The sequence below is a fragment of the Polypterus senegalus genome, chromosome 15 (genome assembly GCF_016835505.1).
Source record: "Polypterus senegalus isolate Bchr_013 chromosome 15, ASM1683550v1, whole genome shotgun sequence".
Taxonomy (NCBI): Eukaryota; Metazoa; Chordata; class Cladistia; order Polypteriformes; family Polypteridae; genus Polypterus; species Polypterus senegalus.
Window position 1 is genome coordinate 19410366 of NC_053168.1, and position 26611 is coordinate 19436976.

The window sequence follows — 26611 nt, forward strand, 5'->3', positions numbered from 1 at the left end:
GATACAACACATGGCACCGTGAAAGTCTTTGATCATTCGTAATCTTAAATGACTTGACCTTTGTACATACACATCCGTGACGTCATGCGCCACACACCTAAGTGTTGGTTACTGTGATTACCCATAAAAACAACATGGCTGTTCCGCATGTGAAAAACACAACAGATACAAACCATAATATAAATTCTAATTATTCGAGATGAGACACAAAAAAAAAAAACGGACTGGGCTTAGGGCTTTCGTGGAAAACCGTCTCGAGATCGGCCGGACGTAAATCACAGAACTATATCCCCTTCTACATGACCCTCTCGAACCGCTGACCGGCTAGGTATATCCTGTGAAGAGCTCAGTCAGTATTTGCACAACATTCGCTACACGAGTTGCCGCGATAATGTCGGGTGAAAAAATTGAACAGCGAACCAACATCAAATTTCTCGCAAACTTGAACAAAATAACCACAGAAACTTATGAAATGATAAAAACAGCATATGGTGATAACAGTTTGTCTTGCATACACGTTTTTGAGTGGCACAAACGTTCAACGCCCAGGTCACCCACGCTCGTCTAGGACCGATGAAAACATCAAAACGCTGAATCAGATTGTTCAAAATGATCGCACTTCTTTTTCCGTAAAGCAGTTTTTGACTGACAAAAGCATTCCTGTCCTCGATCATCCTCCCTGTTCTCCTGATTTAGCTTCCGGTGATTTTTACTTGTTCCCGAAAATCAAAAGTGACCTGAAGGGAACACATTTTTCTTCAGTGGATGAAGTGAAGACAGAAACGGTGAGCCTGTTGAAGAGCCTCAAGCAAGAAGTCCTCCAGCACTGTTTCAATCAATGGAAGAACTGGGAGAACTGGAGTTGGGAGTATATAGAAGGTGACCATGTTTAGAATGCTGGAATTCATCAATCTACTCTCTATATATAAAATCCTGAGCCTAACAGTGCAACGATTTTGTGCAAAGATTTTATGTCATGTTTTTGATCACGCTTTAAATCGTGCTTATTTTAAAACCTACATATATATGTTTGGTATTATTCTTTTCAGAATTTATTGAACTTTAATGTGATATTGTTAGAGTTTCAGATTTGTATACCGTTTTTAAATTATAAACTAAAAAATATCACAAACTCATGTCCCATGAGACGAGACATTGTGCCAAGAGATTTAACACCACCTGGGGCCGGAAATAAAAGACAAAGAGTAGTACAGCTGCTGTACAGGTTTTTAAATGTTCAAAGTGCCGTGCAAGATGCAGATCAAGTGGCACAGCAGCAGCAGCAGCAGCAAGCCAGCAGCTGATCGAGCAAAGAGGAGGTAAAAATAAAAAAGCCGTATCACCGTTTCACAATGCGAGCGGCAGAGATGCAAAGTGGCTGGTGTGTAGCACAGGCCTTGGGGGTTGGCGAGCGAAGCGAGCGGAGGGTAAGCATCCTAGTAAATTTATATATTTTTTAGCAATCCAGTTATTTTTGTGTCTCACATCGTAATATGCAAAACTCTAAAATTAAAATAAAAAGATCCAAAATGGAAAAAAAAAATTAAAAAGAAACAGTTGCTTCTTGTGTTCCTGGTCATTTTTTTGTCAATAATGCACTTTTTAAAAAAAGTCATCCTCGGCATTTGTTCTCAGTTCACATGTAGCTCAAGAGTGCCCCCTATTGCCTACCACATACACGTTGGCTGCTTTTAGTGTTTTGTTTTTTCTTCAACTGAATGGCAGGCTAAAGCTATTAGGAGTCTGGATTTCTTTCTGTTAAATCTAAAAAATGAACGTTGTTAGTACTTTTCTGTTTTGGCTCCTTAATGGCATTTCTTGTGCCGGCTTGCTCCATGCCTTTTTTTCAAGGTAAAGCGTGTTGATGTTTCCGCAGCCTTTTTCAGCTGTTGCTTTTGAGGAGCTCCATTAGCCTAACGTGTCTTAAGTGCAGGCGTAATCTGGAATGATTGGCACTCTCTCGGTCGCTGCCGTTTTTCTGACGATCCTAGCAATTATGCCGCCCTTTGAGAGCAGTGGCAGAACGTAATAATTCACTTGGTAATTACACGCTTTGGTTTTACTTTTACTCCGCAAAAACACAGACAGCGAGCGAGCGAGGGAGGGAGAAGGAGAGAACCTGGGGGGAACGTACACTGGATGGAAATATGCAACTGCAACAATAATCTGAAAACCTTTTGATTTTGGTCGGCTGGTTTTCTTTTTTTAGGACTAGCATGGTCAGTTTTTCAGGATGTCAGCTTTTCCCAAGGATTAAGGATTCTGAAGTGCTGTTTACAAAATATATAAATAAATAAAGACATCAAATTTGGTTCTCAATCCACTTTTCTCATTGCAGTGTCTTTGTTTACTACCACTTATAGTGGAAGCAACATGGGGGCCAATGGGGGCAAAGATTTGTAGGACAATCAGACTAGCTGCCAAAATATTGAGTGAGTGACGGCTTACACTGTGACAAAGTAGCAGTAGTGGTACCATCGTCTCATGTACTGAATACACTCATACAGTAGGCACCATTTATGGCGGGTATGACAGAATGTTACTATTAAAAATAACATACAAAGTAACTAAATATGTGAAAATAACTTAAGAACTTACAAAGTAAAGTAAGTAAATATGTTAATTATTATGAAATGTAATGTCTTACAAATAGCATGTTACTTCTTCGTTTGTATGAAAACCTGCATTTTTTACTGGCCAGCATCTGTTAAATCCACAAGTCTTCATGTAACTGACCAGAAGCAAACCCAAATTTGATCATTTTCTTGTGTTTTGCATGTACTGTAGCGACCATCCATCCCCCCATGGTGTGCGGGATCTGAGAGGGAGAAATTAAGATACCCCGAGTAAGACTCCTTTAGCTCAATGATCTCCTCGTCTGAGCCTTTCCGGCTCTGACCTAAATAGCCAGAGGGAGGACTTAGGAGTGGTGATGTCACAATGGCCCCACCTCCTGTGGCTCCACCCACAAAAAACAAGGAATGGAGGAGCATTGGAAGTAACAGAACATAATTATTAGATTATAAATAACACTAACAGAAACAACATAAAAATATGAAAAATAGCAACTCAAAAATTGCAATAAAACATAAAATACACCCAAATACAGATTATTACATAACAGCGTGGGCTGGGACTTTGTCTGGGTGAGTGAGAAGCTGTGATGTGGCTGGGGAAAAGACTTTCTGGGTGAGCTATGGCTGGGGCGGAGTCTTTCTGGGTGAGTGAGAAGCTGTGCTATGGCTAGAGGCGGAGACTTGGTAGGTCAGAGGCTGTGTTGTGGCTGCGGGGGGAGACTTTCTGGATGACAGGGAGCCTGCGCAGCGGCTGGGGGTGGAGTCTTTCTGGTTAAGTATGAGCATATGCTGTGGCTGGAGACAGGGACTTTCTTGGTGGTTAAGAGGCCATGCGGTGGCTGGGGGTGGAGACTTTTTGGGTAAGTGAGAGGCTATGCTGTGGCTGGGGGTGGAGACTTTCTTGGTAAGTGAGAGGCTATGCTGTGGCTGGGGAAAAGACTTTCTGGGTGCATGAAAGGGTGAGCTATGGCTGGGGTGGAGTCTTTCTGGGTGAGTGAGAATCTGTGCTATGGCTAGAGGCAGAGACTTGGTGGGTAAGTGAGAGGCTATGCTGTGGCTGGGGGCGGAGACTTTCTTGGTAAGTGAGAGGCTATGCTGTGGCTGGGGAAAAGACTTTCTGGGTGCATGAAAGGGTGAGCTATGGCTGGGGTGGAGTCTTTCTGGGTGAGTGAGAATCTGTGCTATGGCTAGAGGCAGAGACTTGGTGGGTAAGTGAGAGGCTATGCTGTGGCTGGGGGCGTAGACTTCCTGGGTAAGTGAGAGGCTATGCTGTGGCTGGGGGTGGAGACTTCCTGGGTAAGTGAGAGGCTATGCTGTGGCTGGGGGCGGAGACTTTCTGGGTAAGTGAGAGGCTATGCTGTGGCTGGGGGCGGAGACTTTCTGCGTAAGTGAGAGGCTATGCTGTGGCTGGGGTGGAGAATTTCTGGGTAAGTGAGAGGCTATGCTGTGGCTGGGGGTGGAGACTTCCTGGGTAAGTGAGAGGCTATGCTGTGGCTGGGGTGGAGACTTCCTGGGTAAGTGAGAGGCTATGCTGTGGCTGGGGTGGAGACTTCCTGGGTAAGTGAGAGGCTATGCTGTGGCTGGGGGCGGAGACTTTCTGGGTGCATGAAAGGCTGAGCTATGGTTAGGGGGCAGAGACTTTTTGGGTGAGCGAGAGGGTGTTCTGAAGCTGAAGGGTGGAGGCTTGCTTGGCCATTAGTAATCTTCACTGTGGAGTTAAGGTTAGCCAGGTGAGTGATAGGCTTCCTTATAGCAGGGACAGTCGGGGACTCTCTAGGTGAGTAAGAGGTTGCACAGTGGCCAGGCGCGGTGTGGGGGTTCTGTGTGTGAGGCTATATTTAGTTGGGGGGAGGGCCTGTTTGGTTAGCAAGAGTCTGCACCATGGTAGGTGTAAGGGGCAATGTGCCTGGCATACTCTGGCTAGCTGCACGAGTGAGAGGCTACACTTTGAATCCCGGCCTGCATCCCACAATTAGTTTTCATCTGCCAATCCTTGGTCCTACCAGTCTGATATTGTTTTTAGATTGGTTTGTATTTGTGCACGTGAGTCAAATTACGTGCATGTACTCTAGATGTGTGGTGATATATAGTGTAATGAATGATTGATAAATACAAGATTAATGATGAGAATGTAAATATTTAAATGTTACTATTATTGGTTCACTACTATTGCATATAAAAGTAAACAGAGTCATCCTGGTTCATGACTTTTCCCAGACTTCTTATTGGCAAGGAGAGCAAGCCCTGAGCTTGAGTAACAACTGCGATACACGAGAGGAAGGCGTTAGTTAGCCACACCGGCCGGCACACTTGTTCATTAGAGGAGCATAAAAAGCAGTTTACTGGACTCTGAACAACTTCACTGCAATATATAGAAACAAAAACAACTGGAGCGGCGGAAAGGTGCACATTACAATGAAAGCACCCCAGGGCTGCGGCTCAGACACAGTAAAACTTAATAGGGATGGCCACAGTGACTACTTGAAACCCATGAAAGAAAGCGAAATGTTGCACGCAGAGCTGTGAAAACAAGAGAAGGATTAGAAAAACAAGTCCAGTGTTAACCAGAGGGGCTGCATGTGTCTCAGTTAGTAGAGCAGGCCTGGCGCTACACGGCCTCACGTCATACAGACAGTGTTTTGCTTGTCATTTCTTTTTCCTTTTACATTTACTTTTATTTGCTTAGCAGAGTCTTTTATACATAGTGATTTAAAAAACTGGTCCACGTAATTACTTGAATGTTAGTCTGGGGGTCTGCTTGGGAACAAATGTGACAAGATGAGGGTACAGAACTGCAGGCAGAGTGGTGTAGTGGTTAAGGCTTTGGACTTCAAACCTTCAGGTTGTGGCTTCAAATCCCACTGCTGACACCACTGTGTGACCCTGAGGAAGTCACTTGACCTGCCTGGGCTCCAGTTGGAAAAAACAAAAGAAATGGAACCAGTAGTATCGTAAATGTTGCAGGTTGCCTCGGATAAAGGCGTCCACCAAATAAATAAATGTAAAGTTGATCACCACGAGTGAAGAGGCCCAGAAGGAAACACAAGCTTGTTTGCCAAATGAGAGTCATTCACCCAACATTTTAATTGCGCTTGGGAGTTGGTGAGTGTTACTTGCATTTTTGCTGTGCTTTGCCTTTTTGATTTGTTGGATTTTTGATCACTTATGGGGACTTTTTTGCATTGGGTTCCCCTTGCTGCCAACTCCTTTTTGGCCTTGTCTGCTCTGCATTTTTGTGATATTAAATCTTGTCATTTTATAAAGATTTTTTGTATTGCCCTTTTGTAGGGTTTTTGAATGAATTTTTTTTTTGCTCTGAATTCACCTTATACAATTTCTTGTATTAGGAATTTGTTAGTTTTCGCATACCCCTCAGGGTCAGCCATTGTACAGCGCCCCTGGTGCAATTGAAGGCTAAGGGTCTTGATCAAGGGCCCAGCAGAATAGGATCTGTTTTGGCAGTGACGGGGATTCGAACCAGCAACCTTCTGGATACCAGCACAGATCCTTAGCCTCAGAGCCACCACTCCGCCCATAATGCCCTCTAGTGGTCATTTATGTAACCATTCTTGGACGTTTTTAGCGCAGGGTTTCTTAAAAACATTTTTGACACAACCTAACCTTGCCCTTGCAAGTATCTTTGTTGAATGATTGGACAATCGTCAGAGCCCCCCACTTGGAAAATAGCACTGACCCTTCACTGCAGCCAGCTTCCATGATATGATGTGACATATGTGGCCTCGACAAGTTCACCAGGACTCCTAAGTCAGTCTCATAAGGTCTGCTTTAAACCCTTTACTGTTTCTGCATATCTTTAGACTATCAGGCGTGTCAGTCTGTCATTGAGAACACACGCAGCCACCCGTACTCACGTATACTGGGCCGGTTTAGAAATGCTGTGCGTTATTTACTGGCCCATGTCGATCACATGTCGATATCATCCATTTTCTGAACTCACGTATTCAAGCTGTGGTTGACTGGCAGCTCCAAGCTCAAACCAGGTACCAGTCCCAGACACAACCCCACGCTGGCCCGAATGATGATACAAATACACTTAACATTACATTGAAATTGTGTGCCCACTGGTAGAAATTTTGCCCACTATAATAAAGTGACTTCTCTGGGCTGGCAGGGTAATATGTTCGGTACCACTGCTGCCTTACCAATCCAGCATTCTGGGTTCAGAGTGTGCCCCTCACTGTTATCTATGTGAAGAATGTACGCTCTTCATGCCCCCGGATTAGCATGTTGAGCTTCTCTTTAACATTTTGCTGCCTGACAGCCCCCCCAGATTCCCACTTTTGCCTCCCCCCCACACTTTACAAAGCTCATAATGTAAGATTCTTCCTAATAATTTAATCACATCCATGAAATGAATGACCACCTGTGAAATTGCTTGTGTTGCATGGGCACAATAGCCGTGTTCTGGGCGCCGAAGTCCTCTGAATGCAGCTTACACATTCTTTCATGTAATTAGTCCTTTAAGCTGCACTATCTAAAAGGGGGAAAACAGTGTCTTTTCATTACTTTTGGTTTGAAATGATCAAAGGCGTAGGAGCCCTGGATGCCCGGCCTCAGAACAGTCATCTGCGTGAAACTCAAGGCCAAGAGGGCATTTGGTGGGCTTTTTGGACATCAGTGAGGCCCACATAAAGAGAGGAGACTGCAGTGCTTGCACAGTTAGCTACACAACACAATGACATTTGTCAGGAATATTCTGACTGCGTTGGTATTTTTGTGTAGCACATTCTTTATTTTTCTTTTTGGTTCATTGTTATCTTGACCTCATCCAGTACAGTAGTTTGTTTACTCTGCTGTCCCTCATGGCACTTGGCAAAGTCGGCCTTGTGGTCTCTAATGTCACTAGCCTCAGTTTTTCCTTTTTTCCAGTACAGTTTCTGTTTAGAAAAGCATAAAGCACCATATGCTTACTCCAGGAAAGTCTATGTCCACTCCAGCCTCTGCTGAGCTTCAGTAGTTTGATTTATTTTTTCCTCTCAGCTAACATAAGAATTTATCTTTTTTTGTTTCAAGCATTTTTTTTAGTAGCTACACCACAAATGGCAGACCTGAACTGCTCCATAGTGAGTCAGCCTATGCAGACAGACTCGTTCACCACTGTTTCAGCGCCACCCATTCACTCTGCAAATCAGGACATGAACCCATGACCTTGACAGTTCTGCGGCTCTCCATCGGGGGGCACCTAAGCAGGTCGCAATATGGTTGAACTGCCACGCCGGGCCTGTCACAGCTGTCTGGGCTGTAAACCCATCACTCACTTGACTTATTTAATGATAGATAGATAGGTAATGTAGGACACTATATAATAGATAGATATGAAAGGTGCTATATAATAGATAGATAGATAAATATGAAAGGTGCTATATGATAGATAGATAATGTAGGACACTTTATAATAGATAGATAGATATGAAAGGTGCTATATAATAGATAGATAGATAAATATGAAAGGTGCTATATGATAGATAGATAATGTAGGACACTATATAATAGATAGATATGAAAGGTGCTTTATAATAGATACAGTGGTGTGAAAAACTATTTGCCCCCTTCCTGATTTCTTATTCTTTTGCATGTTTGTCACACAAAATGTTTCTGATCATCAAACACATTTAACCATTAGTCAAATATAACACAAGTAAACACAAAATGCAGTTTTTAAATGATGGTTTTTATTATTTAGGGAGAAAAAAAAATCCAAACCTACATGGCCCTGTGTGAAAAAGTAATTGCCCCCTTGTTAACAAATAACCTAACTGTGGTGTATCACACCTGAGTTCAATTTCCGTAGCCACCCCCAGGCCTGATTACTGCCACACCTGTTTCAATCAAGAAATCCCTTAAATAGGAGCTGCCTGACACAGAGAAGTAGACCAAATGCACCTCAAAAGCTAGACATCATGCCAAGATCCAAAGAAATTCAGGAACAAATGAGAACAGAAGTAATTGAGATCTATCAGTCTGGTAAAGGTTATAAAGCCATTTCTAAAGCTTTGGGACTCCAGCGAACCACAGTGAGAGCCATTATCCACAAATGGCAAAAACATGGAACAGTGGTGAACCTTCCCAGGAGTGGCGGCCGACCAAAATTACCCCAAGAGCGCAGAGCGACTCATCCGAGAGGTCACAAAGACCCCAGGACAACGTCTAAAGAACTGCAGGCCTCACTTGCCTCAATTAAGGTCAGTGTTCACGACTCCACCATAAGAAAGAGACTGGGCAAAAGCGGCCTGCATGGCAGATTTCCAAGGCAAACCACTGTTAAGCAAAAGAACATTAGGGCTCGTCTCAATTTTGCTAAGAAACATCTCAATGATTGCCAAGACTTTTGGGAAAATACCTTGTGGACTGATGAGACAAAAGTTGAACTTTTGGAAGGCAAATGTCCCGTTACATCTGGCGTAAAAGGAACACAGCATTTCAGAAAAAGAACATCATACCAACAGTAAAATATGGTGGTGGTAGTGTGATGGTCTGGGGTTGTTTTGCTGCTTCAGGACCTGGAAGGCTTGCTGTGATAGATGGAACCATGAATTCTACTGTCTACCAAAAAATCCTGAAGGAGAATGTCCGGCCATCTGTTCGTCAACTCAAGCTGAAGCGATCTTGGGTGCTGCAACAGGACAATGACCCAAAACACACCAGCAAATCCACCTCTGAATGGCTGAAGAAAAACAAAATGAAGACTTTGGAGTGGCCTAGTCAAAGTCCTGACCTGAATCCAATTGAGATGCTATGGCATGACCTTAAAAAGGCGGTTCATGCTAGAAAACCCTCAAATAAAGCTGAATTACAACAATTCTGCAAAGATGAGTGGGCCAAAATTCCTCCAGAGTGCTGTAAAAGACTCACTGCAAGTTATCACAAACGCTTGATTGCAGTTATTGCTGCTAAGGGTGGCCCAACCAGTTATTAGGTTCAGGGGGCAATTACTTTTTCACACAGGGCCATGTAGGTTTGGATTTTTTCTCCCTAAATAATAAAACCATCATTTAAAAACTGCATTTTGTGTTTACTTGTGTTATATTTGACTAATGGTTAAATGTGTTTGATGATCAGAAACATTTTGTGTGACAAACATGCAAAAGAATAAGAAATCAGGAAGGGGGCAAATAGTTTTTCACACCACTGTAGATAGATATGAAAGGTGCTATATAATAGATAGATAGATAGATATGAAAGGTGCTTTATAATAGATAAATAGATAGATAGATAGATATGAAAGTTGCTATATAATAGATAGATAGATAGATATGAAAGGTGCTATATAATAGATAAATATGAAAGGTGCTATATGATAGATAGATAATGTAGGACACTATATAATAGATAGATATGAAAGGTGCTTTATAATAGATAGATAGATATGAAAGGTGCTATATAATAGATAGATAGATAGATAAATATGAAAGGTGCTATATGATAGATAGATAATGTAGGACACCATATAATAGATAGATAGATAGATATGAAGGTCACTATATAATAGACAGATAGATGAATAAATATGAAAGGTGCTATATGATAGATAGATACAAAAAGCACTATATAATAGATAATGTCCCGATGGCCCTTGCCTGGCTGGGATGCCCCTATGATGAAAGGACCGGGGGAGAGGACATATTAAGGGCAATACCTCCCTCAGAGCGAGAGGGCAACCCCCCTGGATTACATCGGGCCATGGGTATGGAGCTTAAACACTCAACCCTGCTGGATGGATAGATAGATAATATCTACGAAAGCCATTATATAATGCTCTTAACCAGATAAATAAGAGATATATAAGAAAGGCAGTATATAACAAAGATTAGATAGATAGAAAGGGTACAATGTGAGAAAAATTTCATAGACAGGGAAGGCATTACATAAAGATGTCAGATAGAGAGAAAGGAAAGCCACTGTATAACAAAAATAGATATGAAAGGCACTACCTAGACAGACAGCCAGGAATGACATTATATGGTATTGACAGATACGTAGATAAGAAAAGCACTAGATCATACTGTTAGAGTGAAGAACAAATAGAAAAAAATACAATATGCAGCAATAAAGATTTATAAGCAGATGACTATGAAAGACATGTCATGCTGTCGCAGAGCTAGACAGAGAGCAAAAGCACTATTTGAGATAGATAGATAGATGTCAAGACATTCTATAACAAAGATTACATAGATAAGAAATGCACTATATATACTGTACTGCTTTTATATAGATACACAAGATATCACAATATCATGAATAAATAAGTTTAAAGATAGGAAAGGCACTGTATGTTAGATAGATGAGTGTGTATATACATACTATATTTATTTTATTGATCCTCTTTATTGATTGAACATTGAACATAAGCCCACAGTGTAAAACAGTTGATCAAAATGTAAAACATGACTTAAGTCCTTGTCCCAGAACTGTCCCCACCTACAACAACATTCATGATCCATCTTAATCAAAGGATAAGTGCCAGTGCGTCATTTTGTGTCTACCCAGCTTCTAAGTCTCTCTCATTCCAACAGATCGCGCATCACAACCTTTTTACTTATAAACTGCATTGCATTTGTTCATTCCACTAGATGACACATCACAAACATGAGCACTGCTTTTACAGACCCTATAACAAGTGACATATAACACAGACATATGCATTGCTTAATGGATTGCAAATGTTAACACTGAGGTCTGCATTGATTACTTAGATATCAACGCGTCTTAGTCTGGTAGCACAGCTAGTAATAATAACTTATAAAGAAATCCTTTCTTAGCCAGTGTATCTCTGATGACTAGCTCAGGTGACGACAAGTGCTATAGGAAGAGTCATCACAAAGGTGGCAAAAGGTGCCCCAGGATGACATGTCGCATCCTCTTTTCTGCCACGGCCTCTGTTCAGAGTTCAGTGTCAGTCCTTCCTGAGTACCTGGTAAGGTTTTAATTCATTGATCTCTCTTTCAGTAACAAACCAGTGATCTGTATTTTATGTAGCTCCTTTTTTTCCGTCAGTCCAGCCACCTTCCTATCAAACCCGCTTATCCAGGACAGGGTGGCGGGGTAGCTGGAGCCTGTCCCAGCAGGCATCAGGCACAAGGCAGGAACAACACCAGGACAGGATGCCAGTCCAACACAGGGTGACCACACACACACACACACACACATCACTAATCCGCCTAACCTGTATATCAGTATTCTAACCCACTTATCCAGTTGAGGTTCATAGAAAGCCAAGAGCTTTATGATCAAAGGTTTGCTGTTTTCATTTTTAATGTCTACATGCTGCATATTGTACGGCAGACAGGTTAAGTCAGGCGCAGTGACTCAGTGGTGCGGACTGCCCTGCCAGCCTTCAGGTTTATAGTCTAATGAGTTTGGCACCTTGACGCACTTTGAGATCAAATGCTGGTATGACGGGAAGCCCTTCAAACCTCACTGCCTTAAGGCTAAGATAGAAGTGACTAAGGTAACAATCATCACCTCCAGTATACAGGTGAGTGCCCCGCTTCTGTCCACTTGACAGCAGAACTCCATCCTCCTGTTAAACTCTTTACTGTCAGCATTTCAGGACTGTCCCTCAGCATCTTGAATGCCACTGCATCTCGGGCTAGTAAGCAAACCCCTGGCAATCCCCCTCTTTGGAAGCTGTTGTCTATTTCAGTAGTTTGGGCAGCCAAGTGTCCAGAAAGTCCAAAACTGGAGAGGATGCTGATGTCTGCATCACTTGGACCAGAACCTCCTTCAGAAAAATGCCATTGGGTCTTTGAAAACTGAAGGAAGGAAACCAGGCTAGTGATCTGTGAGGAGACCACTCTGCAGCATAGCAGCAAGTCTTTTGTTTCAAACTGTTTTCCTCAGTGCTGCTTCCCAAAAGTTCTCTCCTTCAGGTCAGAGAATCCCCCCTGCCACTCAACGAGGCATTGGCAATCGGCATTGGTGGATGGTGCGCTTGGTCAGAATATAAAACTCTCGAGACAGGTCATCTGCCCCCCAGCTTAGATCATTAAAGGGCATGGGAAGTCACTTGTGGACACCATTAAGGCCTACGTCACAACAGATGGCACTTCATTTTGAGGTCCAAACAGAACCACTGACACAAGGTTTGTGGTTAAGGAATTGGACACCTTTACCGTCTAAGGCTGATGGGTAGAGACCAAAAATATATACAAGATTTAACTTTCAAGCCAAGACTCCTGAAAGAGTTCAGCCCATTTTCAATGTCAGTGAAGAGAACAGCAGCTCCAGACACTAAATCAGGCGTGTCGTTCATATATCTTGTGAATCTTTAAAAAGTTCACGTGGCCAAACATTATTTTGTATGGCGCCTTTCTACAGTCAGGTCCATAAGTATTTGGACATTGACACCATTTTCATAATTTTGGCTTTGTGTGCCACCACAATGGATTTGAAATCAAGAAATTAAGATGTGATTGAAGTTTAGGTCAGGTCAGGTTGGGGAGCATGCACTGGTACAGCATGTTTCCACACCCACCACACGACGAAACAGCTCGGGATCCATGTTGGCAAAGGGGCAGGCCCACCCTCTGGAAATAAACCTCTGTCTGCCGCAGCCAATTGTTACGTGGGCGTCCCCTTGGCCTGGTCCAGACGATCGTGTGAGCTGGATCACCCTCTGGGTACTGTGTCACATGACTGTAGTGCCGTAACTGATGCTCCCTCACAATGCAGGTAATGTGCCTCATTCAGGACTCCATGAGCAACACAAAGTCAAACCAGCGGTACCCAAGGATTTTCTGAAGAGACAACAGTGCAGAAGGAGTCCAGTGTTTGTCTCGCAATCATATAGCAAAACAGGAAGCACCAGGACTCTAAAGACTTGGACCTTCGTCCTTTTGCAGAGATATCGGGAACACCACACACCCCTTTCCAGCGTCCTCATGACCCCCCGCGCCCTCCCAATCCGTCTACTGACTTCATAGGAAGAGTCACAAGAGACATGAATGTCACTGCCAACGTAAGTAAACCTCTCAATGATGTCAACACTCATGCCACAGACAGACACACTGCTGATGGCTGTGCTGATGGCATAGTGTAGACTTTCAGCTTTAGTTCAAGGGATTAAACAAAAATATTTTATGAGCTGTTTAGAAAGTCGTATTGTTCTTCTCGCCACCTGGCACAGATCAGATAGGGACAGGAACCGCAACTAAGTATATAATGGTGATCTGATCCATTGCATTGCAGCCTCTGCAGGTGTTACTTAGTTGTACTGAAAGGAGCTCAGGAGACGCAGACCGGCATAATGGACTCGGAGCAGACTTTTATCCTAGGTTGGCATGGTGGCACAGTGGTTGATAGTGCTACTTCACAGTTCAAGTCACAGTTTTGGCCATAATAGTTGGTCCAGCATAACCTTGCAAACACTTCCCTCAGCCTCAGGGACACTTAAATGACTGTTGCACCGTTATAATCCACTCTAAACTCAATCATTTTTTCCTTCCTCATTGACTTCAATGCAGTTCACCGAAATTCCATGAGGTAAAGTGATCTCAGTGGGGTTCGCTCATCGCTATTTAAAATAAGAGGTAAATAAGATTCGTCTTAAATGCATACGAGCGCAGTTATAAAACTGCCACATTCAAGAAACGAGTGTAGCTGCCAAATCTTGAACTTGAAAAGCTGCCAATGACCGGGCGTAATTTTATATCGTTAAATATTTGATTTTTACTTTACTTTTACTTAGTACAACTCAGATAAGCAAAAGAAATGTATCAAAAGAATTATCTTACATAAAATGTCTCTGTATCCCGTATTGATAAAGGTGTAGATAATTAATTAACACTCAATGATAGCATGACTCCAGCTGTCAACAAAAAAAATTAGAAAAAAAGGGGGACTGTTAAGGCAAGTTAAAAGTTTCATTAACCCATTAATACCAAAGGGTGAAGTAATAATAACCCACTCATAAATCAAAAATAAATATGAGATATATTAGAAATCAGATATTTCGCCCCTGAACAAATCTGGCCGCATTGTGAGGATTTGGTTTTTTGGTTTCTCCAGCGTCTTCAGTAACATCCAGTCATCTCGTGTTAAGGGGTAAACTTGGAGATATGCATGTGGGTGAGCCTGTGGTGTCCCGGATGATGGACTACCTGTCCACAGACCACCATTTGTGAGATCCAAAGACTGTGTGAGCAACACTGGAACACCACAAGGAACAGACTTGTCTGCTTTTCTCTTCACTCTCAGACTAAAAATATCACACCAGATTCTCAGATGACTCTACATTTATGGGGTCAATTGATAAAGGGGGATGAGACAGAGGAGAGGAGTCGGGTGGAGAACCTGTTGGTGCAAAGAGAATTGTCAGAAACTTAACATCAGCAAAGCTAAGGAACTGCTTATTGACTTTCACCACACCAAAGAGCCACTATGCCTGGTCGCTATACAAGGAGCAGATGTAGAGGTAGGTCACTACTACAAGTAATTGGGGGGTCCGTATCAAAGACAGGTTGGACTGGTCTCATAACACAGAGGAACTGGAGAAGACAGGGTAGAGCAGGCTCTTTTTTCTTAGGAGACCACATTCCTTTACTGATGGTAGTGACATCCTTCACATCTTCTACACCTCTGTGATGGCCAGTGGGATTTTCTATACTGTGGTTTTGCTGGGTTGGTAACATCATTATCTATCTATCTATCTATCTATCTATCTATCTATCTATCTATCTATCTATCTATCTATCTATCTATCTATCTATCTATCTATCTATCTATCTATCTATCTATCTATCTATCTATCTATCTATCTATCTATCTATCTATCTATCACCCCACAACAACTCAAATCTGTCCCTGTATGAGTGCACTTTTTGATGAAATAGACTTAAGCAGGTCTATACAGTACATCCATTTTGAAGCCTCATTAATGGAGTAAATGGGTCTAGTATGAATCAGCAGTCATATATCACAATGACAGCCTCCAGAAAGACAAATATAATGTGAATATCAATTGTGTTTACCATAATAATACTGCATCTGTTATGTAGTACATTTCATATCTGTCTATATCTATAATGCCTTACCTATTTGTCTCTACATCAATTATATAGTGCCTTACCTATCTGTCTCTTTCTCTGTCTATTATATAGCACCTTTCACGTCTATCTATCTATCTATCTATCTATCTATCTATCTATCTATCTATCTATCTATCTATCTATCTATCTATCTATCTATCTATCTATCTATCTATCTATCTATCTATCTAATCCTCCCAACTATAGTAAAATCTATATATCTATCGTGATGCCCAGGGGGTGTACCAGCCCAGGCAAGCTGCTTTGATTTGAATTAACTATCTTGGCCTTTGTGAATATGGGATTCAGATAAATCGTGTATGTAATGTACTTCTTTTGATTATCCAGGTTGTACTGAGACATGTGGTACTAGTTATTGTACAACTGGTCATACACGAGGCCGGCTTGACATTTTGTTTTTTTAAGTTTGATGACGTGACATGACCTCTCTGATCTTACGCCTTGAGACTATTAGATATGTAGCTTGTTTTTTTGTGTCTTATTTAGCAAAATTGCCCTTGTTCACCTGCCCTGACGCCTTATTGTTCTTATGTCATATGCAACATGCATATGTAATGCCCCCTGCTCTTGAACCCACGCACAGATCAGACCCTGGGCATCTTGAAGTGTCTAACCGACTGGAAACCAGTTGTGAGTGAGAAACATGCAAAAACAACAGGTGTCCATTATTGCAGCAAGTGCTCATAAAAATAAAAATCAGGCATCATACCTAAAACGTATAGGCTGGTAGCCCAAGATACCACCAATGTAACATACAGAACTGAAGTACGAGGTGAAAATCATTTCTTACTTCTCTTTTAACTCCTTCATTCATCTTCTGAACATGCATATAAGGTCTCAAGAAGTAGAAATAACTGACATGGCTATGTCATGGCACGCCAGTCCATCACGTGGCAGTCTCAGCCTTGTTTGCCGGTCATCTTGCCAGCAAGTTGTTGAATTGGAGGAGAAGATGAGAGAGCCTGGGAGAACCCACATCAAAATTAGCACTGCTGCCTCACATCTATGCAACCATAGAATTTGCACCCATGTCTAAATGATTACGTCTTTAGATCCCCCACATCCCAAACACCTCCATGTTAAACTGATTAGCAAATCGATTGCTGGCTTCATGTTAATGAGCGTGTCCTGCCACACTGGTACACCCCAGGTTCCACTTGTTCTGGTGAGTTCATTTGATAATTGGATGGGTCGAGAAGGTCCCAAAAATGGTGGCCTAGTGACGCAGGCGTTAGTGCTGCTTCCTTACCCTCAAACGTGTTGTGAGTGTCTGGTTTGCATGTTCTCCTTGTAACAGCATGGCCTTTCCTCCCACAGGAAACGTGACTCGGCAGTTCCAAATTGATCCACGTGTGAGCGTGTGCCAGGGGTCCCATCCCCTCCTGACATTGTTAAGGCAGGCTTTGATGCCCCTCTTGACCCTGAATCGGGTTAATGTTACATAATGATGTGAAGACTGAAGCTGCCGCTCCCGCCGCCGTCCCCCAGTACATGGCTGCCTTACTTACTGCAGACACTTCTTTTGCTTCACCACGTGCACCTCAGATTCCCATCTCCGTAACTAAAAAAACATATCTCTACACCACAAAGAAAAAATAAATCATTACTCGAATGATTCTGACTGCCGAAAAGAAAAAAAAAACGAAATAAGAAATGTCGAGGAATGCACCGGCGCTCGGCTTGAAGGCTACAGGAGAGAAAAGGACAATTGAGAGCCGGCAAATTGTCAGGTGTCTGCGGCTGCCGGCCTGACGTTTGACTGACTCGTCGTTACTTGCTTTGGCAGTCTTTGACAGGAAAAATCTAAATATTGGTACTCGATGGTAGATCAATTTAGCACCTGGATAAATCAAAGCTTTTTGGCAGAAGAGCTCAGCCCCTGTTCCTAGGGATTATGTGCTGTCAACGCGGCCGCAGCTCTCTGTCTCAACAGGCAGTGAGAAAAACATTTGTGCAGCGGGAGTGGAAGTGGCGGGGGAGGGGTGAGGAGAAAATGCACGGACCCCTGAGAAGAAGAAGAAGAAGATGAAGAAGGAGGAGGAGGAGGAGGAGGATCAGTACAGCCATTTCTGCATGTGCCGTTTCCTCCGCCAGTGTCCCTTCTCTCGGGAGCCCTATTGGGTTCCACGGCGTGGCCTGCAGAGCCCACTCAGTTGTCACGACAGTCTCGGCTATGAAGTTGTGCTGGGTCAGCTTTTGTAAGTCAAGCCAGCATCCCCAGAAGGGCTCACTAATATATAAAGCCTGGAAGGCTTCCTGCTGGGAAGTAATGGATTTCATCCAGTAGGGAAAGTCGAGGTTTCAGGCAAATTTTTGCTTTGTTTGGCACGGGCAGCAAAAAGTTTGAATTTCTTCTAGGAAGGCGAAAAGCTTTGCCTGGTATTACTAAGGCTCTGCTCCCTTTGTTTAGTTTCTTATTACCGTCGTATTAATGAAAGTCCGCAGGTCCCTGAGGCGGAGTAGCCTTACTGCACACTAAGAACAGTTTGGGATGGGGAAAGCTAATTCTAGGGTTTTCTGCCCTTTTGCCTCCTTTCTTTTACATGCTGATGGGGTTAGCGTGACGGGGTAGCTGTGAATGTAAAGGATCTCAGGGTGCGGGCGCCCACTGTTGAGCTAAAGGATCACAAACTCTTAATGTCCCCTCCTGCTGAAGGTAAACCTGCAACAACCTCAACCTTCAATTTATTATCTCAACGTGCCTTTTTTCAAATGAATTTTACAGGTACCTGTGGCATGTACTGTAGGCTGCTGTTGCTAATTTATGTTTATTTTTGTTTTCTGTCGCTCTCTTTACTGATCTTTGGGTTGGCTTATGAATACACTTGGGTAGAAACACTTAAATTCACCTCTAGCACCGCCAGTTGGAAACAAACCTGTACTGATTAACCCTTCAGTCCATTAATGGATCCTGCATTTTCTAGTAAAGTGGAGTTGTGCAAGGAGACACTTGATGATTTATGCTTTTTCTTGCATTCTGTTGCTCTTTTCAGTTGACTCATCTTTCTGAACGATCAAAAACATAATCACTTAAATTCACCTTTGATTCCCAGGACCGTCTTAATATGTGGGCACAATGGGCACTGGCTGGAGGGCCCACAATGTTTCTGATGCTTACGTAGGTTTCTGTTTTACTATCAGAACAGGGGGCCTGACATGCTGGTAAGATGGGCCTCCGGTTGAAAACAAACCTGTACAGACTAACTCTTCGATCCGTTTGCTCCACTTTCTAGTAAGGTTTTACGGCTACCTGGAATATGTGGAGTTGTGTGAGGAGACACTTGATACTTTTTGTATATATATATTTTTTCTATGGCTCTTTTTACTGTTCTTCAGTGGACTTGTTTGTCTGAATGATCAAAAATATCTAAGCACAAACTCTTAAGTTCACCTCTGACAACTCCAGTTGAAGACAAACCTTCTTCATCTAACCCTTGGATCCATTTTCTGAACTTGCATTTTCTAATAAAGTTCTGGATATACCTGCAGTATGTAGAGGTGTGTTAGGAGCCGCTTGCTGACTTACATTTATTTTTGTTATCTATGGCTTTGTACCATTCTTCAGTTTTCATTTTGTGTGCTTGCATTTTTTCTTAAATCCTGGAATAGTAGTTAATTTTTCTATTCATTCATTTACATTTTTACAAAATTGTAATGTTTTCAAATGTGTTTTGTTTTGATGTGGGTGCTTATTGGCAGTCTGTTTACTTGTTGTCATGTAAACTCCCAACAATGCACTACATGTGACATGGATAGATATGAAAGGCACTATATACTATATAGATAGATATGAAAGGCACTATATATTAGATAGATATGAAAGGCACTATATAGGTAGATAGATATGAAAGGCACTATATATTAGATAGATATGAAAGGCACTATATAGATAGATAGATATGAAAGGCACTATACACTAGATAGATCAATCGTTAAGAGAGATAGAGATAGATAAATATGAAAGGCACAATATATTTGATAGATAGACAGATATTAAAAGTACTATATACTAGATAGGTAGATTGATATGAAAGGCACTATATACTATATAGATTGATATGAAAGGCACTATACACTAGATAGATCGATCGTTAAGAGAGATATAGATAGATAAATATGAAAGGCACAATATATTTGATAGACAAATAGATATTAAAAGTACTATATACTAGATAGGTAGATAGATATGAAAGGCACTATATATTAGATAAATAGATATGAAAGGCACTATATACTATATAGATTGATATGAAAGGCACTATATACTATATAGATAGATATGAAAGGCACTATATACTATATAGATTGATATGAAAGGCACTATATATTAGATAGATAGATAGATATGAAAGACATTATATACTAGATAGATCAATCGTTATGAGAGATAGAGATAGATAAATATGAAAGTCACAATATACTAAATGGATAGATAGATATAAAAGGCAGTATATAATAGATAGATAGATACAACTTGATTTAGCTTCAAGGGTAGTTTCAAGCTTTACAGAAGTTCAAGAATAATATAAAAATGAAAAGAAACCACATCCCCCCCAAACACCAGAGAAGTGCAGCTGTCAATAGCCGTCTTGTAGGTGGCAGTAAGATGTGGTCAGATCTGCCCAGTTGTCTCACTTCTTTACGTTTCAGGTGTTTTCACAATCATCGACTATTTGCTTAGTTCAGAGTCAGAGGATACTTCATCACTTTGTCTCAATTTCCAGTTAGTTTGGTTGCATTTCACACTGCAAACTCACAAGTGCACTGTACAAATCAATAAACACCCCTTAGGCATGTCATGGTATTCTTTCATCGTTTATAATTTGAGAAAATTGCCCTTGTACGCACTAACGGACATACCTGATGGTGTGCAAATATTAGCTCAAAACTGTCAACCATGTCATGTACCTAAGAAGTAATGTTGAAAGGGTCCCCATTCAGTTATCCACTTCAACTGCCAACCTTGAAAAAGTTGTCCATTGGGCCTGATGAACAATAAAGAGATGCTCCTGTTACTCTTCTACTCCCAGACTCCTCGGTGATGTGCAAAAATCATCCTTGACGACATCTGTTTGAGAGTCAGTGTCAAAAGGGTGATCAGTAACCACTTTGAAAGACAATGAGTGTTCATCACACTACCAGACCTAGCAGTTGCTGTTCAAACACTAGCATTTGAAGTAGTCATCAACGACATCTAGTTGAAAGCTAATATCGAAAGGGTGATTGATAGTCAGATTGTTGAGTTACTCGTCACCCTTGTACTACCAATGATGTGCAAAAATCGGGATTGACAACATCATTGAGAGAGGTAATGTCAAAAGGGTCATCACTAATCACACTGAAAAATGTCACACTTATTATCCGAATAATAGACCTACCAGTCAGTGGGAAAAAATTTAGCATTTGATGTAGTCATTAGCTACATCTAGTTAAAAAGTAATCTTGAAAATGTGATCGATAATCATATTGAAAAATGTGAAAATATCATCCTAATACGAGACCTGGCAGTCATTGTGCAAAAGTCAGCATTTGAGAAAGGTATCAAGGACATCTACTGTAGCTGAGCACTAATGTTGAGAGGATAGCCAGTAATCAGATTAGTGAACTGCTTGTCTCTTTTATACTACCAGACTTATCGGATGAGCGAAAATCGGTATTAAAGATATCTGTTTGAGAGAGAATGTATAAAGGATGATCAGTAATTGCACTAAAACCACTTGAGTTATCATCCCAATATCAGACCTGTCAGTCGATGTGATAAAGTAAGCATTTGAAGTAGTCAACAAGTGTGTCAAGTCGAGAGGTAATCTTGAAAAAGGTGATCATTAATCGCCTTAAGTCGGCACTTTTGGTAGTCATCAAGCACGTCTAGTTGAGCGCTAATGTCAAAAAGTGTGACCAATAGTCAAATTAGTGAGTTACTCAATTACTCTTGTGCTACCAGACTTGTCGCCGATGTGCGTAAATTGGTATTGATGACATCTGTTTGAGAGGAAATGTCAAAAGGAGGATCAGTAATTTCACTAAAACCCGCTGAGTTGTCATCACAATACCAGACCTGCCAGTCGATGTGCAAAAGTAAGCATTTGAAGTAGTCGACAAGTACATCTACCAGACCTATGAGGGATGTGTGAAAATCGATATTGACGACGTCCATTTTGGAAGTAATGTGGAAGCGATGTGGACGAATTGTGAATTACTCTCATTCCAGCAGATCTACTACCAAAGTGGGAAAACGAACATTTGAGTTAATCATTCATTTCATTTACTTTAGGGATAAAGTCAAAAGAATGGCTGCATTCAAAACTCATTTTATAGCTCTTGCGAGATTGAATAAATACAAAAAGACTGACGGCTGCCAGTGGTTTTATTTACCTCAGAAATGTGTTTACAATGCCAGGAAGTCAGAGAAACAAAGTTCATGTGTACAATCTGTGATTTTTGGGCCCTTGGCGGAACCTCGGGCTTTAAGTGATGCCCAGGAATGAGGAATGAGAAGTTTAATTAAGATCTAACCTGGCAGAGAGATAATTGAGGAAGGCAGAGATGTGACTAATTTATTTAGTCAAAACAAGCCAAACCACCACAAACAATCCAAACACTTCAAGCTGCTGGCAACAGGGCAAAATATTTAGAGTATCTGAAGACACCTCACTCAGCCTATGGTCTGAATTGAAACCAAAAGCCTAAATAGTGTGATAATAACATCCAGTTCAAGGAAAAGACTTTGTTTGAGGTGGGTGTGGATCCTCCAGATGTTGAATAGGGGCGGACTGTCAAGACTGGAGCTTGATTTGATGTCCTCAGTGAAGGGGAGACGGTCATTCAGGAGGAATGCAGTGATGTGGTGCAACCAATGCTTGTCTGAAGTGTCTTGGATACAGTGAGCTAGAAGTGGTGTGCAGTCATCCACATTGATGCTTCTTCCAAAAGAAGAGGAGAAGAGCTACTATATATACTCGCGGATAAGTCGGGACTTGATTTTACTGTATAATTTCTGGTATTTTATAATGTCGGTCGTATAAGTCGAAAGCAGAAAACTCAGGCTATTGGTCCAAGAGATTACGATATGCTAACGCCCACCTGAGAGAGTAACCACGGAGCACACAGCCTTTTTCTTCTACTGCATGTGGGTGCGGCAATGCGCTGTATCAGCGTGCACTCCTAACCTCTCTCTCTCACTCTCTGTTGTGCGTGTGTGACCTCACGGTAATACCCAAACTATTCTGAAGCGACATTTGCACTGATTTGTGTTTTTTGTATCTCACACACTCATACACCTTTATCGTAAGAGCAGCCCTTACCTACGATGGAGCGTTTGATCCGATAGAAAATATGAAGCTGGTTTTAAACTAAATGTTGTTGAAGTAGCAAAAGAAATTGGTAACTGCACTGCTGCAACAAAATTCAATGTGTCTGAGAAACTGATGTCAGATTGGAGGAGGCAAGAAGATGTAAAAATAAAAGTTGAATTTTTGAATGGCCGTATAAGTCACGGCCTGATTTTATGACCGATTTTCCAGGTTTCAAGACCTGACTTATAAGCAAGTATATACAGTAAGTGAGAGTTGACTGTCATGATGATGTAATGTGAAGCAGAAATTCAGCCAAGGATATCAGTGGTCAAAGGGATGGGGAGTGTCTGTTCTAGCAGCATTGGGTGTATGGCAGTGGCCAGTCCAGAATGTGATGCCAGTTCATCACAGAGCACTTTTATGACACCTGCTCCCAGCTATTTAGAGGGACGCAGGGGGAGCATGGATATTCCACAAGATGAACCACCACCAGCTGGACCTGGGATCAAGTGTAGTGAAGCAGGGATGTTTATTTTTGTATTTCTTACTCTTGCCCAAAGCTTGCTCCCATAGGAAACAGCTTCTCTGAGATCCTGCTCTGGAAAAGCTTGTATAGAAAGTGGATGGAAAGATTTTGAGTTATTGTTTAGGACAGACAGCAAGGAGGATTTCACATTAGCGTAAGGAATTCATATGCTATGGTGACCAAAGGGCATGCGCAAATCAAGTTGTCACTCAGAAGTTACTGTATATTGCAATTCACAGGTTGGCGAGAGCAAAAGGCCCACCACCACCAAAACAATTGATTTTAATATTAGCCTTTTTATTGAATTGCTGTTGCATTCTTTTTCTTATTACTGTCATTATTTAAAAAAGGGTGCTGTCCATGACAAACACTGCTTCTTCTTCCCCTTCATCTTTTTCCACTTCTATGTGGGGTTGATGTGCTTGATCAGCCTTCTCTATACAGCTCAGCACTGCACCTCCTCACCAGTCAAACCCTTACCCTTCAGACCTTCTTTTACTTTATCCATCCCTTGCTTTCTTTTACCCTGTACCTCTGATCAGATGAGCCTCCGTTCTTCTGGGTAGTCCATCCCCACCGTGCTCATTTAAGTCTCTCACAGTAGCTTGCATTTGTAAAGTGAAAGTACGACTCCTGGTAAGTTGTTTTGTATGTCAGAATGACCACTGCAGCCTGAATGAATGGGCTTTGTAGGGCATAAGAGAGGGGCAAGGAAAAGCAGATACTCTGAGTTTGTTTAATCTTTGATAGGAAAAAAACTGTAAAAGGTAACGCTTCAGCAGAAATTCTGAACATCATAACTTTGTCATGTAAATTAGCCGTATCATTAGCAATGATGATAGACAGATCGATCGATAGATAGATATGAAAGGCAGTATATGATAGATAGATAGATGTGAAAAGCACGATATAACCAACAGACAGATATGAAGAAAGATAGAAAAGTCACTATATACCAGATAGATAGAAGTGAATGGCACTATATGATAGATAGATAGATAGATAGATATGAAAGGCAATATATAATATATAGATATGAAAGTCACTATATGATTGATAGATAGATATGAATGGCACTATAAGATAGATAGATAGATATGAATGGCACTATAAGATAGATAGATAGATATGAAAGGCACTATATGATAGATAGATGTGAAAAGCACTATATAACCAACAGACAGATATGAAGAAAGATAGAAAAGTCACTATATACCAGATAGATAGAAGTGAAAGGCACTATATGATAGATAGATAGATAGATAGATGTGAAAGGCACTATATGATTGATAGATAGATATGAGAGATGCTATATAAAAATTGATAGATACTGTATACAGTATGTAAAGGGCACCATGACATAGCTAAATACTTCATGTGTCTCCAGTGCGAAATTTGGCATTTTAAATAAGCTTGTTAAGCAAATAAGAATAATTATAGCAGAATGACTAAAATGAAAGAAAACTTCTGACTTAGTAGTCCCTCTCAGAATGAGGCATAATGGGTCATATCTCCCTCTCTGGCTGCGGTTCAAAGTCTTGTATTATGTCTTTTTTTTTGTTTTGTTTAATTTTATATATTGCATATATATATATATATATATATATATATATATATATATATATATGTGTGTGTGTATGTATGTATGTATGTGTATGTGTATATATATATATATATATATATATATATGAGATATAGCCAGAAAGTCAGACTTCATTATATGAGACCGTAAATGAAGTAATTTTGCATTTTCAGAGCCACAGTGTGAATGGCTGGACTTGCTGCTTGGAATTCCTGAACTATCCTGACATCTGTTGGGAGAAATGTGTAAATGCAATTTTTCATTAGTGGCTTGAATCGTGATTTACTCAGGCAAAACAGAAGGCACTGAATGGCATCCTGGATGGCGCATTAACTGCACACAAAAGTAAAAAGAGGAGATAAACATGTCTAATTACTTTAGGGTTTGTGGACATAGAAGGGCACTTTTGGTGAGAGTGTCTGTTAAATAAATAAATGTGAATGTGGAAAAAAAAGTGCAAAGTAACGGTTCAAGTGTATGATCACCTTATACGAGCCTGATGTGAGGTTTAAAATGGTTAGTACTACAGGAAGTGAAGGTCTGCTGGCCTACACGGGCCCTTTAGCTGTTTGTTCAGTGTTTGTTTTAGCAAAATCTGACTAATTTGAAGGAATCTACACAATGATGGAGTGCATCACAGAAGACAACATTGAGAAAGGTTTTGGCAAGGCATTGTGTTTATGTGTTTCCTGCCAAAAATGACAGAGGAATGGTGAGAATTTGATGGATACCCCTGTAGACCTGACTGCGTGCATCTGAGGTGCTGCATCAACATGCAAGCCACTGGGTAACGGGGAGAAAAAAAAAAACAAGCAAATAAACCTGGCCTGGGGAAAGCAAGACCTCAGATCTGAGAGGGGTACTTGAGTCAGGCACATCACACCTTCAACTAATGTATGCTGTGACTTCTCAGTGTTTGTTTTGGATGGAAATCAAATGGATTTTCAAACTTTGTAATAGTTAGTGCTTAGGCTGACAAAAACGAACTGAGCACAAAAAGATTTGTAAACTGATGCATGAAAAATCACTGGGCAAGAAGAAACCACAGGTAGATGTGAAAGGCACTATATGATAGATAGATAGATAGATAGATAGATATATGTGAAAGGTGCTATAAAATAGATAGGAAAGACAATATATTAGAAACATAGATATGATAGATTAAAGACGAACACCCTCCATTTCAAGATACTTCTTAGTTCAAAATCCTGAAAGCCATATCTATCTATCTATCTATCTATCTATCTATCTATCTATCTATCTATCTATCTATCTATCTATCTATCTATCTATCTATCTATCTATCTATCTATTATACAGTGCCTTATCTATCTATCTATCTATCTATCTATCTATCTATCTATCTATCTATCTATCTATCTATCTGTGTCTCACCCCACAACAACTCAAATCTGTCCCTGTATGAGTGCACTTTCTCTGTTGATGAAATAGACTTAAGCAGGTCTATACAGTACATCCATTTTGAAGCCACAGTTAATGGAGTAACTGGGTCTAGTATGAATCAGCAGTCATATATCACAATGGCAGTTTCTAGAAAGACAGAT

General features: G+C 41.1%; 1 protein-coding gene across 7 annotated transcripts in view; it reads left to right on the forward strand.

The window, feature by feature from the left end:
* The window catches only part of LOC120515588 (FH1/FH2 domain-containing protein 3-like), a 674713-nt gene that overhangs the window by 295284 nt on the left and 352818 nt on the right, over positions 1–26611 (forward strand). The window lies entirely within an intron of this gene.